A 20,129-nucleotide genomic window follows, 5' to 3' on the forward strand; every position below is an offset into this window, starting at 1 on the left:
TATCCTCCATAAGCAAGTGGTACCCTCATGTCTCTTTGGACTGGATCCTGCTTCCTAGTGCCAGAGATCCTGGGAAAGCTGTTTGTTGCCTCAGAATGATGGTGGGGAACGGGCACACAGAGAAACCTGCTTGGTTGCTGGGATAGGGCGATGGGCCCATTCTTTTAACACTGAGGGTCCTGGGCCTTGGAGTGTTAAGTGATCCAGAGGGCTGGGGACAGTTTCTAATCCAGAGGGACATAGAAGGTAGGAAGACCTCTTACAAATAGGGCCTGGCACAAGACTTGGTGGGGATGCAGATATTGACTTTGGGTAAAGTCTGAAAAAAATCTAACAGGGACCCTGACCAGGTTCTAACTGCCACTATGTGAGCCTATTAACATAACAATCTCTGAGGGTCAAGCCTGTGCTCTGCATCCCAGGCTTCACAGGCCACTTCAAAAGGCAAAAACTGCTGGGAGTGAGGTTTGTTTGGGCCGCCTTGGGAAAGCTGCTCCCCACCAGGTCTGAGCTGCATGGCTACAGGATTAGGCATGGGTCACAGCCAGGGTCACAGGACAAAGATCAAGTATCATGGCTTGGAGCCAGGGCTGGGCCCATGACACAAGGGGTGTCACTTCCCTAAGTGGTTCATCTTCCAGGCTGAGCTAAATCAAGGGAGTGATGCTGTTCAGGGCAGTCAAGGCAGGTCAGGAGGCCAACCATGGCTTGGCAGGATAGCCTGTTATCTCTGTTGCTCCAGAATCTGCTGTCACCTTGTCCAGAAGAGGCAACATTACAGGAGTTCAGAGGCTCTGAAAGAAAAGCCCCATGGGTAATTCTGGTTCCAGTGGTCGGTTCCTCTAAGCTTCATCCTGCCCTTCAACCTTGATTCTTGCATCAAAGGAGGAGGGACTGTGTGTAGTTTAAGAATTGATTTGAAGTTAATGTTGTTTCTAATCGATTTGAGTGTATGCATGTGTGTGTGTTATATTTGTGTGCAAGTACAGGCCAGACATTAGTATTGTGTATCTTCCATTATCTTGTCCCACCTTATCTTTTGATATAGCATCTCTCAATGAACTTGACTCAACTTTAGCTAGACTGGCTGGCCAGGGAGCTTAGGAATCCTTCTGTCTCTGGCCCCTATCTTCTGCATAAGGGGTACAGTAGCTCGCCACCATACTTAGATTTTTTACATTGGTTCTAGGGATCCAAATACAAGTCCTTATACTTGGGCAGCTGGCACCTTACCGATTAATCCATCTTCCCATCCCAAATCATCGAGTTAAAAATGAATAGTTTAGTGGCATTTAGTGTACCAAGATATTCTACAACTATCATTTCTATCAGAGCCAAAACATATTCACTATACCCCGCTAAAACTGCACCCATTCTACTTTTTCCTGTCTTTCCCCAGGCCTCTCACAATCTCCAGTCTGCTCTCTCCTTTCCCGGATTTCTTTATTCTAAATACAGATGGTCATGGGACCTCTTTCCTTTAGCAGTTCCATCAGGATCCATCCAGGCTGAAGTATGAGTCATAACTTTATTCCTTTTTATGGCAAAATGGCTACATTTTGTTCATCTGCTCCTCTGCTGAAGGACACTGTGTTGTGTCCACCCTGGGAAATGCCGTTTGTTCCGGTTGTTCTTAGTCTGTGTGTCTGTGTGTTTGGAGGAGGGACCCAGGTGCCTCTATAGCATGGTGAGGCAGTAAGAGAACAGCTTTGCAGAGGTGATCCTCTCTTCTACCTCCATTTGCGTTCCAAGGATCAAACCCTTGCCGTCTGGCCACATGCACATGTTTTACGCACCAAGTGGAGCTGTCCGTCTCAACCAACAGACTGGGAAATACTGTTTCTATCAGTGTGCCCTACATAGGAAGCTTAGCATTCCTTCCCAAGGTCACCCAGCTGTTCGGTGGCAGAACTGAGCATGGAAAGGAGTCTTTGAAATCTCTGCTCTCACCTTTAGATAGAATTGAGGGCTGACTGTGGGCCGAGCAGAGGGGGGATTCTTTGGTGCGGGAGTGTCTTCAAGGATCTGTGTTTTAAACACCGTGTTTTACGTAGAGAGTGAAAACACCTCCCCTCCCACCCCCCAAAAGACTGTTCTCTAAACACAAACAGCCACCACTGCTGGGACATTTCTCCCTCGAACAGTCACTGTTGCTAAGTTCTAAGCGACCTGCCATACAGCTTGCTCGTTTCAGGTTCAATTTGATAAAACCTGGCACACATGTGCCTTTATTTGGCCACCTGCACAACTGTGGGGACAGCTTCTATCACTTGTCGAGTCATCTCCCCTCATCATCTCTGTACAGCGCCCCCTACCTGTACCCTGGACCCTCTCCTCAGCAGGGCCTGAAGTACATCTGGATTTCAGCTATCAGATTCAACCTTTTTAGTCAAGTAGCGCTCCCTGCTTGAACACGGCCAACTTCTCATTCATTGCAACACTTACGGCTAAAGCTGTGCTGAATACTCGTGTGCAGGTTTTTTTCTGATCCAAAAGTAGAATACCTGGGTCATGAGACTGGGCTGGCTCATGCTGGAATCCAAATGAAACTGTCCCTGGCCACTAAAATGAGAATCCTGGATCTGCCCTTCCAGGACAGAAGGCCCATGCTTTGTGGGTGGCATAAGCCTCAACTGTCCCCCCAGGGGTGGTATTCTGGGACTCAGAAGGTGGCCAGGGAGAAATCTTACACTCTACAAGCCCCTATGTGAACATTAGGAATTGTTCATTAAGGACACATAGATCACACTGGTCCCCTCTTAACAGCCGGGATCCAAGGTAATCAAACTTCTAGGCCCAGGGTGCTATCTGCCCATTGTCAGAACTTCACAAAGGTGAGAAGCTGTGATGCCCCAGCTACTTAGTAGGGAAAAGGGAAATAAGCTAGGGAAATGCTCAGGCAAATGTCTGTGTGTTTGGAAACAGGGCCTTTCTCTGCCAGACATTTCGGGCGGAGCCATTTGCATGGCCATCTGATAGCGGTGCCCAGCCAGGGCAGAGATAAAAACCCATCTGGAGCCTTTGAATGAAGGACAAACAAACACCTCTTTTAGTTTCAAAAGTTCATTTGCATAAAACCCTGTAGGATTTCATGGGGGAGGGGTACAGACACCAAGGCCTGGAGCAGGAAGTTTGCATGCCTCTGGGAAAGCAGAACTAAGTGGTTCAGGTTGACCCTTATTGCTTTCTTATAATTTGCAAAGAGTGCAGGGGAGTTGGGGTGGGTCCCTGGGCCTCATTCAAAGTCATCTTCTGCACCTCAGTTTTCTCCTCTATCAAATAAGTGAGAGAGAGAGTGAAGGAGGGGATGCTTCCAAGAATGGGGAAGGCTAAACCAGAGGGCAGAGAAGGCAAAAGAAACCAGGGAGCCTTCAGTTTTGTCTTCCAGGGAGCCTGCAGCACCAGTGGGCTTCCTCCCTTCTGTGCTTAGGCTCCATCAGGTGGTTTCCTTCCTCTGTTCTTAAGACTGCAGAAAGTGTTGCCTAGGAGGGAGCCTAAATGGGAGGAATGAATGATCAGGATATCCCAAACACTCAAGATTTCTGTGCTTTCTTCCATGTTAACTGTCACCAAATAGTCTCAGAACCTTGACACCCACCTTGTAACGGGAAGTCCTTTCTGGCCAGGAGAGGATGGATTGTAGAGACCCATCCAACCAGGCCCCAACTCGGCCACTTCTTCCGTCTCTAGTCCTGGCCTTGACTGGACAAGGAAACCCCTCTGTTCTCTTTCACAGTGGGGCAGTCCCTGGTTTGCTATTCATTGACTTCTTAGCCCTGAGTCAGAAATGCAAAACCCATGTAGAGACAGCTTGGAGAAAAGTGAGAAGGAAAGGGGAAAGAGGAAGATGGGAGGAAGAGAGGGAAGAAAGACCCTGCTCCAAACAGTATGTCCAGGCTCCTGCCTCAACCACAGTCAGCAGCATCTCGATTGCATTCCTGACCGAGACAGACATCATCCTGTCTAACCCTTGGTCTCTGATCCAGGTAGGATCCTTCTTGCTCATCTCCTCTGCCCTCTAATCTTAGAGTGGGTAATCACAGTGGGTTTTGATCATGGTGTGTGCTCATCCATGGTGCCCTTCAGGCCCAACATGTGGGCACATTTGAGCTTCTGCCATGCCCATCACGCACCCAATGTAAGGTCTCATTGACATAACGGAGGACTCTATGGCTGTAGTCTGCTTCTTGGTGGTTGGATAATGGTAGATAATTTGGCTCTGAAACCAGAAAGATTTAGAGATGGAGATGAGCATCATTTAGGACCAGTTTATTGGCTATAAGGATTAATCAAAGAAGATATGTATCTGGAATCCTGGGGCTCTCAAGGGAAGAAACTGTACTCCAGGTGGCTAGCACAGGTACCCCAGGCAGCTCTGCCCATTGCTCTAGGCCTTGGGGGAACAGCTGTTTGCTTCAGTAGGTTGTCTTGAACTCAGATGCACAAAGAACGGTGCCCAGATGGTTGCAGGTCCCGGATACCAACCATTCATCAATTTGCCCCCCAAAAGGACAATGGGATCATTCCTACATGTAGAGTGATGTTCGGAAGGTGAGTTCCCTCAGACAGCCTCAATACATCAAGCCTCTTGGATGCACTGAAGAACACTTTGGTCAAAACAGTAACTTAGTAAGCGCGCAAACCTTATTGCCCAGCACATTGAGTCTTAGAACCTTCTAGAAAATCATTACATGAGAATACCCAGGGGTTGGGATTTAGCTCAGTGGTAGAGCGCTTGCCTAGCAAGCACAAGGCCCTGGGTTCGGCCCCCAGCTCTGAAAAAAAAAGAGAAAAAAAAAAAGAGAGAGAGAGAGAATACCCGTCATGCAATCAAACAAATGAGATTTCTTGGGTACCTGCTGAGTGCCAGGAATGGAGACACTCTGAGCTTTCAAACAGAGCTACATCTTTATCCTTGTGGAAAGTATATTCTGAGAACAAATGAACATTAATGATAATAGAAATAAAATGAGAAGTTAAAACAGTCTTAAAGAACAAGTGAGGAGTCCAGGTGATTGATCAGGTTACTCGATCTTTCAAGCCACGGTGTGAGTTGAACTTGTTTTGTGCTAAATGTTTTCCTAGTAGAGTAATCAGTGTACATGGTTCCTCCCCTCTCTCCCTCTTTCCCCCTTCCTTTTCTCCTCCTTTGATTGCTCCCCTCCCCCTTTTCCTTTCCTTCTCTCCTCCCTTCAACTCCTCTTCTGTCTTTCCTTCCACTTCCTTTCTTTTTTATTTATTTTTTGTTTGTTTCCTATTTATTTATTTGCTTGTGTATTGTCTATTGTTCCTGATTGGAGACAGGGTTTTATGTATCCCAGGCTGCCTGAGATTTGCTCGGTAGCCAGTTTTAAACTCTTGCTCTTCCTGCTTCTGCCTCCCAAGTGCAGTGTCCACACAGCTGCGTGCCACCATGCCCAAGTTACTGATACTGTCTGTTGCTATTTGTCCTTCTGAATCAGGGGCTCATCCTGAAGCTGAGGCTCGTCTTGGTTTTGAAGTAAACTTCCTGCCTCCATTTCTGGAGTACTGGAATAATTTCGGGCCACCACTCCTGATTCAAAATCTCCATTCAGGTTCAGCAATAGGGCTTAAGATATTAACAATACCATTTTGATGCCACTGTTAAGTATGTAAAAACATCTCCAGTGTGATTTTGAAGGAAAATGGATGTTTATTCGCTTTTTTTCCTGGGCAAAGTGAAAGTTTAAAAATAAGAAATAAGCACCTCAGGGGAAGGAGCCTTGAGTGGGCCTGGGAGACTGGGCATCCCTCTATCTTGTGCTTCTCCTGGAAAAGCCTCTGGGACTCAGTTTCCCGATCTGTGAAATTAGAAGGTCAGGCTGTGTAGGTTGTAGATGTCATGGACCCATGACTTTTTCTTAGTGTGTTTCCAAGAGTGGGGAGGATAGGGTGCTGCCCAGCAGTGGCCAGTCGATGGGGATCAGGAAGCAGATGGCTGACATGATGAGTTTCTGATAGATGAGTTCTTGGTTTTGTCCTTTGGAAAGGATCATGTTCCTTGGAGGCCTTTGGGGCAGACATGCTGTGGGTGCTCTTGGGTACATCGTCGCCTGGGCACTCACCCTCTGAAAGGATCTCTTCCAGCCAGACCCTCAGCACTGCTGTCCATATAAAGAAACAGCTCCCATAGCCACAAGCCATGAGAGGCCTCCCTCCTCTGGTCCCCTTCTCCTTTAAGAATTCTTATTGCAATTGGTTGTGCTCTTTGGGCACAATTAATTAAGTCAATGGCCCTCTCATAAATTTAAAAACACATCCCCCCTCCCTCCCCGTGTCTTTAAATCTCTGAATCCCAGCTGGGAAACTGAGAGGCGTGAAATATACAGCCATCCATAAGTCTGTGATAAATGTCTTCCAGCTATAGGCTCGCTGTGGTTATGCCCTCGGGGTAGCAGGGCAGTCGGAGTGGAGGGGACATAGCCACTGGACTATCCTGTTGTAAGGCAAGCCACTCCTGTGAGGCAGAGGCAAAGACAAAAATGTAGGTCAAAGTCAGGACTTTCTAGAAAGTTCATGTAACACACTTTCCTCTGTCTGTGGATTCAGAAAGAAATTCCATGATATGGGGAGATTCACTTGTTCCTGAGCAAGGAGAGGGAGCAAGTGCTGGCTAAAGAATCTATTGTTTCTGCCAGAGGCTGGACTGCCTAACTGGCTTTGCAAATACATCTTTACTGAGTACCAGGGATGTGATAAGGACCAATAGGATGACATCAGCTCTCAGGTGGTTAGCAGCTTAAAGGGGCAGCTGACATACAGAGGGCAGACAAGAGAAGGTGACCTCAGGACAGTTATTACTGGACACATCCATGGACACCTGCTCCTCCAGATGCTGGATAAAAGTCTCCAGGGATGGGACTCTGAAGGATGCTGGGACAACAGACGGGTTCTTAGGAGTTCCTTAGGGCAGAGATAGATGGAAAGTGGGCTTGGAAGAAGGGAAGGGACAAAGTGGCACAGAGAAAAAGGATTGGGGGATGCTCAATGGACCCCAGTTTGGAGGAGGATGGGGCGAAGGCCGGGTTTAGTCAGCAGAGACTTGTGCCTGGCACTGGGTCTCAAATACAGTGGCGAATGTCATCTTCGTGAGCCATAGACGAGGGGTAGGCCTGAGGAGCCCAGGGCAGTGCAGCAGCTCTGGTGGACAGTAGGTGTCATTTGCTGTGTTTTATAAATTCTCCATAAATTCTATTTGAAATGATGTTATGTGAGATTTCTCTGTCATCTTTGGTTGGCTTCTGTTTTCAATTCACTTCTTGCTCATTTCTTCTTGATTTGTGTTCCAAGCCCGTTGAGAATTGTATTTCAGAAAATCTTATTTGCCCGTGCCAAGTGGCTGGATTTAGAACTAACAAGGGAGCGCTCGTGCCTATGCCGCAAGCACTGATAAAACCGCAGAGCTTCTCTCTCCTGGTCTCTACCTGGTGGGCAGACTCCGTGTTTCCACGCGAAAGTGAACACACTCAGGTCTTGAACTCCCTCCAAATACAAGATCGATGCCAGCAGTGGTGTCCTCCTGCCGTCCATGGCATCCCACGGTGGGAGGGTTCCACTTAGTCCAGCAGGAAATCAAGAAACAATGTCCTCGGCTGCTCCTCAGGAGTCCCTGCTGATACCTGGGCTCCTGAAGAGAAGTGAGCCACCCTCATCCCTGGTGCTATGGGACCAGAAAATACCCACTGGCTCCTGCCCAGTTGGAAGCAGAAAGGTCCAGTCAGCCATGAGCTTTCTGTAGTCCTTCTGGGTTATTATTACTGTGGCTATATTGACTGCAGAAGTACACATGCCAGGGTGCCAGTGTAAGGCATGTTCTGTACCCACTGAGCCTTCCAGCTGTCCTCCAAACTCTTTATCCTCACACACTTCGGAAAAAGCCTGGACCAAGGTACCCCATGTAAATAATTCACCAAAACTGTGGCTTTTAAGTATTTTTAAGTAGTGGAATTTTAGATACTTCAAAGCCAACCTACACTGATTGACAGACATACAGATTCTATGGCTAAAGTATGCTGTGGGCTGGCAACAGGGGACAGGAGAGGAGGACAGGTTAGAGCTCCCGTCCTCAGCTTGCCCAGGATGCTGCCTTGTCCTTCCCCTTCCACTATACATTGCTCCAGACCGTCTGTGAGCACTCTCTAAGCAGCCACTGCTTTTGAAAATATTCTCAAATCTATTTCAGCTTATGCTCTGTTCTCAGCATTAAAATAAACCCTGGCACCTCATTACGCACTGTATGAAGCAGAACCACCTTTCATTTTTAAAACTGTCTCCTTCAAGCTCCAAAGGCTGCTTGCCAGCTTTTTGCAAGGAGCCATGTGATTCCTTAGGGAAATTGCATGTTCTAGAGGCTTGGGTTTAATCCCATCTGGGCAGTACTGAGCCAACTAATGACAATTCTTCTCTTCCTCCTTGGTCCACTGGAATCAGTTCTTCCCCTGGAAAATATCTGCCAGGCAGGGACTCAGGGTCATTCATTTAGACCCAGTGTGTGAGGATCTTCTCCTGGGGTCCAGGCTGTACAGTCCACCAAGGTTCTCTGACATGTTTTATGTTGCTTAGAAACCATGACCTGCCTTCTACTACTCAGTACTAGTTGTGTGTGTGTGTGTGTGTGTGTGTGGAGAGAGAGAGAGAGAGAGAGAGAGAGAGAGAGAGAGAGAGAGAGAGAGAGAGAGAGAAACTATATAGCCTAGGCTAGCATTCTAATTAGGAGCCTCCTGTTTCTAGTGCTGGAAATCTAAGAGGCTGGCACCAGTCTTGAACTCCCTATGTAGAGTCAAACATAACCTAACTTCTGGTTCTTCTGTCCTTACTCCCAAGCGCTAGGATCATGGTCCTGCATCATCATTCCTGGCTTTATGTGCTGTTGGGAACTGATCCCAGGGTTTTGAGTCTGCTGGGCAAACACTACCAATTGAATCACATCCCAGCCCTAATTTTTCTCTTTACCAGCTGGGCTTTAGAATGGCTTTTGCTTCACTTGGACTTGGCTGACCCCCATAAAGATGACCTCTGTGAAGCTTCTTTCTATAATAGATTTCTTAGACCCCCACCCACCCTGACCCAACGAAATCTAGTGAGATCACCAGAAAAGACTTCACTGCGGTGCCTGCAGACTGTGCTGGCTTGGTGTCTCTGGTGGATGGGTGAGAGCTTGTCTTCTCTGTTTTCCTCCATGGACAGCATCTTTTGAGGTCATCTAGCAAGCCCTAACTCTATACCCCAGCACTGTTCTCTGCTGGTTATGCCACCGAAACATCGCCCCAACATTTGCCCCAACCAAATGGCTCATTCTGCTGGTCAGGTCCCAGGTTACTGAAGCGAGGTTCTGTCTGTCTCCTTTGATTCGGTCTTTGGCAGAATCCCAGGAGCAGGGTCCTTGATGGCACCTGGCCCTTTCTAGTCACCGACAAGGGAAACCTGAGAAACCATTCTCAGAAATGGAACTAAATCGTCAGTGAATCTGTCCCCATCTGGAGAAGAGAGGAGGGTTTGGGGAGGCAACAAAAGCGCCTTTGATTTCCGTTAATTAACTACTTTGGACTCCAGGGGTCTGGAGTACCTTTCGCTTGACACACAAAGACTCTGGGGCGTGGAGGAATACCCGTGCACAGGGTGTCTGCACTGAAAAGGCCCCATGTATTTACCTGTAGGGCAAGTCAATTAAAAGTACAGAAAGGGGCAAGTCCCTGAGATTAGCTTGGGAACAATGCCACCAATTGTGGCCAGCTCCAGACATCCTGACTGAAGCAGATGTTAAACAAATATTTTGATGGCTCTAGTCAGTCCTGGTGTCAATCTCATATTCATTCTCTCTCTCTCTCTCTCTCTCTCTCTCTCTCTCTCTCTCTCTCTCTCTCCCCTTATTATCTTGGGGAATGGAAGACTCTAAAATCTTCATCAGTACCTTCCTTTCATGATCAATTCAGATGACTGGATTGGTAAAAATCTACAAGGGACGCAGTTGACCGACATAGAGACATTCTAGTAATGGCTGCTATATTAGAATAGCACCCCATGCCCTACCAGAATCCTTCTATCACCCAGAAGGCTTTTGGTTCTTGGGGTCTTGGGACAAACTTGGGAAACATAGAAAGGGTGAATAAGGAGCCTGGGGTGGTCTTTCAGGGAAGACCCTGGAAGGAAGCTAGAAGACTTTCTTTGCTTTGCATCAAGGAAAGGAAATTTAGTCATTGTCCTCCCCCCAGTATGTGTGAATGAATGCTCATGGAGAAGTTGCTAAGTAGAGGTGATTTTGTGGTTACAGACCAAATTCATGTGGCCAAGATGCCACTCAGAGGTTGGTCCACTTGGAACATGGCTTCCTTAGAGCAACCCATTTACCTACAGACTGGTTTAGAACTCTCTCTCTCTCTCTCTCTCTCTCTCTCTCTCTCTCTCTCTGTGTGTGTGTGTGTGTGTGTGTGTGAGAGAGAGAGAGAGAGAGAGAGAGAGAGAGAGACAGACAGACAGAGAGACAGAGACAGAGAAACAGAGAGAGGAATAGAGGCCAGCCATGAGCATGTGGAAAGAGGGGGAGGAGGGGAATGAGGAGAGAAGGGACAAAGGGGGAAGAGGGTAAGAGAGTAAGAGAACAAGAGGAGGGGAGGGGGCAAACAGACCCCTTTATAGTGTCAGGCATACCTGACTGTTGCCAGGTAACTGTGGGGTGGAACTTAGACAAAATGCTAGTATTACCTCTTTTTGAGACCTCAGCTCTTCTTAAGTGGGCTCTATGCCTGGCCTTTAGGAAAGGAGTGCAGCTTTCTGGCCAATGCTGAAGGGCCAGGTCTACAGCCTGCTTACAGATAAGAGGCCCAAGGTCATAGCTTTCTCAGACCTAGGACCCCAGGGTCACAGATATCACACACACACACACACACACACACACATACACACACACCCCTTGCAAAGGCTCAGCTCACTCATAATCAGGGGCCCAAGGCCACGGTTTACTCATAGCAACTCGTGCATGCCTTTTTTTTTTTTTTTTTTTTTTTTTTTTTTTTTTTTGTTAAAGGGGGGAAGAAATCAAGTAAAGCCAGGCTCCTCTCAGTTCTAGAACCATTCATAGCAGGAAGAATCCACCTTGTTTCTCTCTAAAGACTCTGCAAACATAGTCGTGAGAGACTCAGGAAATCTGCTTCCACAGGCCAACAAACCCTATGGGGAGCTCCTGTATTTGTGATAGTATTTCTTAGTCAAACTGAGGCAAGCACTCTCATTCTCATGGTAGACAGTGAAGCACGACATCTGAGCAGTCTTTTTTTTTTTTTTTTTTTTTTTTTTTTTGGTTCTTTTTTTTTCGGAGCTGGGGCCTTGCGTTTCCTAGGCAAGCGCTCTACCACTGAGCTAAATCTCCAGCCCCCATCTGAGCAGTCTTAACCTCGCATTTTCAAATGACCACTTGGCTCTGTCTAGACACAAGGAAAGAATTATGACCTTTGGCCAACTTTGCTGTGAAGACAATAAGGCACAGTTGAGGTATCCAGTAGCTTTCAGTTTTGGGAGATGAGATCATCATTGGAGAGTGGTTTAGCTATGTCATTGGCATGGCTAGAGTTCAGCAGTCATTAGAGCAGGGATTCTCAACCTGTGTGTCATGACTCCTAGGGTGGGGGGAGGTGTCAAACAATGCTTTCACACGGGTCACATGTTAGATGTCCTGCATATCAGATATTTACATTACAATTCATTGTAGTAGCAAAATTGCAGTTATGAAGTAGCAACAATATATTTTTATGGTCGGGGAATCACAACATGAGAAACTGCAGTGAAGGGCCGCAGCATTAGGAAGGTTGAGAATCACTGCTGTAAAGGCTGCTAAGTCCAGGGCACCAGGCTGGGAGCCTTTGGTAGGTGTGGGTGGAGATAGGCCTGCATCTGTCCCGTATTTAAGGACTAATGAGGAAGGAATGTCACATGTGTTTATAAGAGTCACTTAACCTTTCTGAGCCTCAAACGCCTCCCTTGTAAAACATGGAGGATTTGTTTCTTCAGACCATAACTGTATAGGGCCGTTAGGAAAAACACTTCGGTACAGTTTGCAGATTCCAGAGTTCCATGCAAATCTTCACCATGCCCTATTAACTTATAGCAAACCCCACCCAAGAGGCCTAAGATGTGTAACGTAGGCCCTGTGTATGTTTTACGGTCATATGAAAAGATAAATCTTGATATTTGTTTTAAGGGTCAATAATATAGCATTTGTCAGCCACATAATCATTATTTACATACAATTGCAGATTACTTTATGAGGCTAATGACTCTTGGGTAATTGCTTTGTCATAGCAAGATAGCCACACACTTATAGCCAACCATGTGAATTATAGCTTTTTAATCTCACAATTATAGAGCCGTGTGTGGCTACCAAAGAGCCCGAGAGATAATTGCTAATTGCCAAACAGCACACTGGGACTTTTATTTATCTCTTACTGTGACAGTTTAACGGCAGGATGCAAAGCAGGGCGTGCTGTTTGGGCAAGGTCTGCGTGTGTCCAAGGTGCAGTGTCTCCCAAGATCTTTCAGCATTGTGTTTGTTGCTCAGGGTGCTGCTACAATTGGATGCTTCCCCCCTGGAGGTGCAAAGATGAAAACGGAAAGACTGCCTTCTACCCTCCAAGTGACAACCTGAGATGCTGGATAGAACAGGCCCTAGGTTTCCTCTTGAATGAGTGCCTGCTTCATCTAGGGTTGTCAGCAAGGGGTCAACATGGAGGTCACACCCTAATGAAGAGCTTTCGGATCAATAGAGAGAGAAAGAAGGATCATTGGTTAACCATCACACCAATAAGTATTGATTCAACTGCTTGTTAAGAGGAGGTCAGCACTGGGCCCTCTGAGTTTGGATCCTGGCTCTACCATTTGTGGGCGGGACCACCTGGACCTGGTTAACTCTCCTCTCTGACCTTTATTTCCTCACATGCAAAGTGGACGTAAGAACAATAAAACCCTTCTTGGGCCATGGTGAATGAGACAGTACAGATGACATACTGAGAGTAGTGCCTGGCACTGTGGCCTTGGCATCCATCGGGGTAACATGGGGCAGTGCCTTCCATGAGTCCTGATGTCTGTTTCAGGGAACACCCTGGCCTTCCGCGATGTGGGTCAGGGCTGGGATGTGACAGTGGGAACTCCTTCCCCCACACTGTTGAGCGCCCCAGCCCCGTTCTTCACCCCCACCCCGGTTGGAGAACTAGTCACTTCTTTCACTTGATAAGGCTGGACATCTCCACAGTCAGATGGTTTTCCCAGCACAGTTTTTGTTTCAAGGCTCCTAAGTGCTACTTAGCTCACAGCGTCTTTGTGTGAAGGTGTTCTCTTCTCCCCACCTGGCTCTCACAGGACGTCGTTCCACATTCAGACTCACAGCCTCCTTTCCACAGACAGCCTCTTACCTTTCCCTTAGGCTCTGCGATTTCCAGCCTGCCACAGTCATTTTGTTCCATTTCACAGTCGTGACCTGCCCATCCTCCACACCACCTGTCTCTTCCACCCGGTTGTTTACCAAGAACTGGGGCAGATTTACATGAATTACCCCTTGCTATGGTTGTGACTTGGGAAGGAAGCATTCCGTCAAAGGGCTTCCACACTGAGAACTCCAGCCGGTGGAGCTTTAGGATCACGAGGACGCTAACATCAACGGATTCCATTGACAGATTCATGATTTAACGGTGGCATTATTGAGAGGTGGTAGACGCTCAGAGGTGGGGTGTGGTTGGAGGAAGTAGTCACTGAGGTATGTCTTTGAAGGGGACATTCTCTCTCTGTATCTATCCTCTGAGGGCTGAGTGGCTCTGCTTCACTGTGAACGTCCTGCCATGATGTTCTACCTGGACAGGTGCTATGGGCCATGTGGCCGTGTGATCATGGATTGCACCTCTGAAAACATGAGCTGAAGTAAACTGTTTAAGCCTCATATCAGGCATTTTTGTCCCACTGGCAAAAGTGAAGAACACTTAGCTCAGTGCTCAGAACTCGCTCTTCACAGCTCCTTCTAGGGGCTTCAAAGTCCCAGCCTAGGCTGGAGGTTTCTTTGAAGAAGCCAAAATGTCTGCATTCATTCACCCACAGCCTTCTATCTTGATTTGCTCATGGCGGGAGAGCAGGTGTAGCTGGCTGAGACTTTAGGGATCTGGGACTGTGAATGGAATAGACTTAGGAGAAACATGTCAGTATACTTCACATGATTTTGTGAGGATTCACGAATTCCCTGCCCCCCCCCGCCCCACTTCAGAAATAGTTCTGGTGTTTTTGAAGTACAGAGGCACACAAAGAATGGAAGCACGGGAATCAGGAGTTCAAGGTCACCTTCAGCTACATAGGGAGTTGGGAGCTCAAGAGCAGCCTGTGCTACGTGAGAGCATCACTGAAGAAGAAAGAAAAAAAGATTGATTGATATTGATTTCTCCTAACGCTGGTCCTGAAGGATTTTGAGCAGCACAAAAGAGACATGGTGAGTCATAGGAGAGGAAGAATTCTCTTTTGGTGGGATGGTGAAGGAGATGATTCAAAGCAAGGGCATTTCCTAGGTGGCCGCCATTATGACCTGTGTAGAGTGTGCTCGGGCTGTTTCAATGGCCATCAATATAAACTCTCCCCTTAATTCTGTCCATTCACAGGTCTACAGCCCATAACTGGGAGCACGAAGCTTTGGGCAAATGGACCTCGTACATTCTACAGGTTTGTCGTTTTATCATGAATACAAGGTAAGTGGCTGCATTCCATTCGTCTTTCTAATGACATCAAAGCCAAGTGCTGGGAAAACACACCATCAAAGCAAATAAGGCCAGAGGGTGTCAGTTCACAACCTGAAAATGGGAGGAATGAGCGATCGTCCTTTCTTTTCTCTTCTAGTTAGGATCTTGAACTCTCTTTTACTAGAAAACCAGTCCTTTCTGAGCCTCTTAATCTCCGCTAATTCAGAAGTTCAGTGTGTTGGTCCTGACCCTGCTATGCTGGCCTCTTGGTCAGTGCATCTGATAAAAGGGAAAGGTATGGGGCCACAGACCTGCATCCCTGACTTCCTGGGTCTTCTTTCCTGGACTTGTACTTCACACAGCTTCAGAGCAGTTGCTAGAATTCATAGCCCTGGGCTCCACCTCTCTGAAGTGGTCTGGGTGACAGCTGCTTTGTAGGGAGATGGATTTGAGTGTCTGTATGAAGGGGAGAAGTGGGCAGGAAGGTCTTACTTTTCCTGAATGGTCCTCCTTTCTTTTCTGCCGTTCTTCCTTGCCTCCCTTCCTTCCCCCTCTCTTCCTTCCTGTTCCCCCTTCCTACCTTTCTTCTTTCCCTCCTCCCTCTTTGGGGAGGTAGACACATGGGAAGAAACTGGATTCCTTTCAAGTCAGGACTTACAGAAGAGTCAGAGGTTTTTCCAAATCTCATAGAACATTTTTTTTACTATGTGGGCTAAGGACCTCTAGCCAGAAGCATCTGCCAGGTTACGGCAGGTTGTAGGATACCCGCCTGGAAGCTCTCAGCTGTCCTTTGCCTCCAAACAGCAGATTGTGAATAAGCCCTGGAGATGAGCATTTTCACAAATGCCATGGTTGCCAGGCACTGTTAGGTGCCACCCAAACAGGCACAGTCCCTCCTTCTAATCCAGTCCTAAATTTGTTTCCCCTCTGGACAAAGCCCAGACACAAATTCTGATTGACCTCAAAGGATCCAGAAGCCTCAGAACATGAAAAGACAGGGCCAGGCCTAACCATGTGAAAGGCCATCTAGTGGGGCTAGGGCCTAGCCCCAGGTATGATTATTTAAAAGTATACAATTCTGAGAATTAAAAAAGAATATTCTAGAACATTTCTGTCAGCCCAAAAGAAACCTTTCTAATTTGCTGGATACTTTGTATCCTCTCTCTTTCCAGTTCATGGTAAACAGAAGTGAAACCCCTCCTGTCTCTATGGACTCGTTCATTTTCTATATTCCATGTAAATGAAATTCCATGATGTGTAGTCTTGGGTTTCTGGCTGCTTCCACAGAGAATATCGTTTCCATAGTTCATTCTCATTCTGGCTGGTTGGCACATTGTGCCTGTCTGTTGCCAAGTGACCATTCATTGTGGATTATTGATACCTTCTCCATTTTGATTATCTCCTCATCAGTTGATGAGCAGTCTGGGTTGTTCTTACTCTTTGACTGACTAGGAATAAGTGATCTAAGGAATGTCTGTGCAAATCCTTAGTGAGGATGTTCTGGTGTGTGTATGTGTGTGTGTGTGTGTGTGTGTGTGTGTGTATACACACACATCTGTCTCTGTCTGTCTGTCTCTCTCTCTGTGTGTGTTTCTGTGTACATATCTCTGTGTATCTCTCTCTCTCTCCCCCCCGTGTGTGTGTTTGTGTGTGTGTGTGTGTGTGTGTGTGTGTGTTTGTGTGTGTGTCCAGACTGTCTTTAGAGCATGCAGTTCCAAGGACATCCCTGGGTTGGCTGCTTCTGGGCTCTTGTTCTGTCTTCTAGTTCACAGATCAGCATTTTAAAGATGGGCCAGTAATAGCAGGGCCTCTCTACTGCTGAATGCCAACCAGTGCATAGGCTGATCTGCCTTTAATTTCATCCCTTAGACATGACTTCAGGTGAAAAATATGAGCCTGAGGAATGGCCTTGGGGACAGAACGTGGTGGCCTTCATTTCCAGGCTGCCCCTGAGTGGAATGTCATAATCATGTGCTATAATTAATACACGGTGCTCCCCAGCCTGGGCTGAGATTCACGTGTGGGTCTCAGGGGAAACATGCATCTCAGCAGAGCACCAGTTCATGGGCTGTAGCTCATGTTATCCACAGTGTTCTCAGAGTGCCTGTGCATGAGCCTGGAACCCTGAGGCTAGGGCTGAGAAGGGTCTGATTCAGCCACTTCTATGCCTGACAGGTCTATTCCTGGGGACACAGTGCACAGGGGAAGGATACCACAGATATAAGTTCCCAACTCTGAATTCATGTTTGGAATATGTACTTGGATGGTCTGGAGGTATTTGAGAACCCAGGGCCTAGAATCAGGAATAAATATAGAATTCGCCTCCATTGCTTTGTAAAGATTGACTCACCGATTCATAGTTCTTGCTGTAGCCCAGGCTTGTCTTGAGCCTATGATTCTCTGGCTTTTGGCTCTTGGATACAGGGGTAAGCCACACCACCATGCCCACTCCAAGACCTCCACAGTTTTACTATGTTACTGTGAGTGAATGCTTCCACCTCTTTTAGCCTTCTAGCCTTGTCTGTGAGATGCAGGACAAAGCAATTCTGCTTCATCTGGTTGCCCAGGAGGTTGACTAAATCAACATAAAGTGACTCTGCCAATTTTCAGCAAAGCCTAGGAGTTCTCGTTGTCTACTCTGTCACCCTCTTCTTCTAATGACACACACTGTCCTGCCCTTCCTGGACTTCACTGAAGCCCCACCTCTTCGATTTTGTCTTGAGCCACCCTGACCTCTGCCCACAGGAACTGAGGTGTATCTCCAAGTGATTCGCATCCCTTACCACATTGTGGCAGGCCTCTTCTCCCTTCTACACCTCACCCAACATCTATTGGTCCCCATCCACTGGCAGGAGCTCCTCCCCAGCCTCCTGTTGGAGAGGTCAGTGTCCATGGCCCATCAGACCTCATTATGACTCTTCTTATGTCACAGTTGTTGAAGGGACTCACAGGTGACCTTTAGAAGTAGACATGGCTCCTTCACTGCCTTTCTCTATGGGACTCATGATGGCTACTCTTTCTGCCTTTCCATTGCCTGTAGAAGTCTCTGCAGCTGTCTGAACACACTCATGCTCCACACATCTGTGCAGTGATCCCAGGACCCAGAAACCCTGCTTGACCTAAAGGTTATGCTGTTCCCCACCTTCCAGCCTAGCCCCCCTTGCTCGTTTAGTACCAGACTCTTTGGTCTCCCTGTTACCAAAGCTTTACTCTGACCTCCAAGGTAAGTTTCAGGATGTCTAAGGGGTCATGGCCTACATCCAGGCCCCCAGCTCAGCCTGTACATGCCAGTACCTATTTGTTGAGGTCCAATCTATGATTTCAGGACCAAGCCTGTGTCTCTTGGAGCTGTTCAGTTGAGAAGAATAAACTGCAGCTTAATTAAAAAAAAAATCGATACCATTTTCAAGCACTTTCTTACCTGGGAGGGAGGGGCGGGATGGGAAAGAGGAGGCAGGATAGCTTTGACTGATGGTGATGAGGTGGCTTGGCCACAAGGTAGGAAGATGATATAGGAACAAAAGGAACAGTAGTCACCCAAATTAGAATGATCAGTCTGACTTTGCATCAGGTCAACATTAGGTCAGTGGACTGAGTTAACGCTCAAGCCCAAACAGGCCAACACGCTGCCCTTGGGAATCAACTCAAGTCTGTAGTTCAAGGGGTAGGGCACCAACTCCAGGGCTGCTGGACCGTGGCCTATGCCCTGTTTTCTGATGATCCTTACACATCCGTTTGCGTGTCTGGGCCCAGAATGAAGCACCCAGGTGCGACGGCTTCCTTCAGATTCCATGGTGTTTTGTTTGAGGGGAGAATGAATCCAGGGCTTCTTATGGGCTCTCCTTGCTCTGTCAGCCACAAAATAAATTAGACGGGTCAAACGTTGTAGATTTAATCTCACTGTGAACTGAAAACATAGTAGCACTCCTTGCCATCCGAGAATCTGCGAGCGCCTGGTGACCCCCCGATGAACCGGAGGGGCCGGGGCAGCAGCAGGTGCAGCTGGAGCGTACTCAATGTGACATTCACCTCGATCCTTTGTGCCCTCCTGAGAACTGCTGCGGAGTGCTTGGAACTGAATACTCCAGGGCTTTCCCTCCGGCTCACAATTACCTGTATACGGTAGAAGAAAAAAGGAAAACTTGAGAGAAGTTGAAGGAGGGAAAGGGAAGAGGAAGAAAAGGAGGGCTTGGAGTCCTCAGTGGAACCGAGAAGGCTGCGACAGTTCCTGTTGGCACCGGAACCAATGGGAGAGAAGGGAATGAGACGCAACAGATGAAGAAAGTTGGGGATTTTCTGCTTCCTGTTGCTTTCCAGGCAACATGAAAAACTGGGTGCTTGGCCAGATGACTGGTTTGGAAGGCAGGGAGGAGAGAGAGGAGCTACAGATGTAAAGAGTTATGGAGTGGCCTTGGCTGTGTGTATCGAGGCCTAGTGATTCTGGTGGATTTGGACATCTGTCATTGAAAACTGTTCCAGACAGGCTTAGCTATGATGATTCGGTATTCCCAGCAGGGACCACTAGCACCCAGAGGCTCTTGTTATTGGTCAGACCAAGGCTTGGGACTGGAAAGCATCTTTCTCTCATGGCGGATAGCCAGTCTGTAAAATGTCCTTTGGAAGATGCCATAACTCAGGCTTCCTGGGCACAGTGTCAGATGGGGCTGGAAAAGTCACTGAACCGTTAAGAGCACAGGCCTGAGCTGGCCAATAACTGGCTTTAATCTGATCACAGGACATCCCAGAACTTCAGGGTCTGAGGCTCCTGAGAAAGAAGAATCTAAATACCTTGAGACGCAGACTTCATGGAAAGCCAGGGAATTCCAATGCTTCTGGAGCCATCATTTAGAAGTCAGTAGAGTTAATGGCTTACACCTAAGGTGATGTTCATGTCTGAAACATGGCCATCAGTGAGAGACCTGTTGGGCAGTGGGAGAGGAATCAGGATGCAGGGTTCTCCTGATCAGCACCTCCAAGCAGATGGTACCCTAGGAAGTCAGGATCCAGGCTCAACCTTAACTTGGGCAACACGTCATATTTTGACAGGATTTCCCTTTAAGGATAAAGAAAAGATCTTCTCATATTCGGCACAGACCAGGCTCCACAGTTACCTGTCCAGAGGGAAGAAGAGGATGGGGGGTAGTGTCTAGGACAAGAGGAGATGCTCTCCGTGGCAGTGGGGAGAAGGCCAAGGGTTCATTTACCAAGAGGGTCAGGCTTGGGAGACCCTAGGGCTGCTTGAACATGCTCTGTCCTCAGTAGGCTTCATAGGCAGTAATGGTGACAGCTATGGAAGATTTTGGCTAACCCATCAAACCAGCCACTCCTTCCAGTAAGGTAACCTTCCCAATCAAAGGCCAGCAAGAAAGTGATAGGATTGAGTGACTGGGGACTCTGAGTCACTGA

At 47.6% G+C, this 20,129-nt stretch overlaps 1 long non-coding RNA gene across 1 annotated transcript in view; it reads left to right on the forward strand.

Annotated features, from left to right (window-relative positions):
• The first annotated feature begins 13,582 nt into the window (after positions 1–13,582).
• The window catches only part of LOC134485183 (uncharacterized), a 43,845-nt gene continuing 37,298 nt past the window's right edge, over positions 13,583–20,129 (forward strand). The window contains exons 1-3 of the long non-coding RNA XR_015647574.1: positions 13,583–13,762; positions 14,289–14,479; positions 14,646–14,732. This is a non-coding gene — a long non-coding RNA (uncharacterized LOC134485183). The remainder of the gene's footprint in view (positions 13,763–14,288; positions 14,480–14,645; positions 14,733–20,129) is intronic.

Source organism: Rattus norvegicus, chromosome 1 (genome assembly GCF_021556685.1).
Source record: "Rattus norvegicus strain SHRSP/BbbUtx chromosome 1, alternate assembly SHRSP_T2T, whole genome shotgun sequence".
Classification (NCBI taxonomy): Eukaryota; Metazoa; Chordata; class Mammalia; order Rodentia; family Muridae; genus Rattus; species Rattus norvegicus.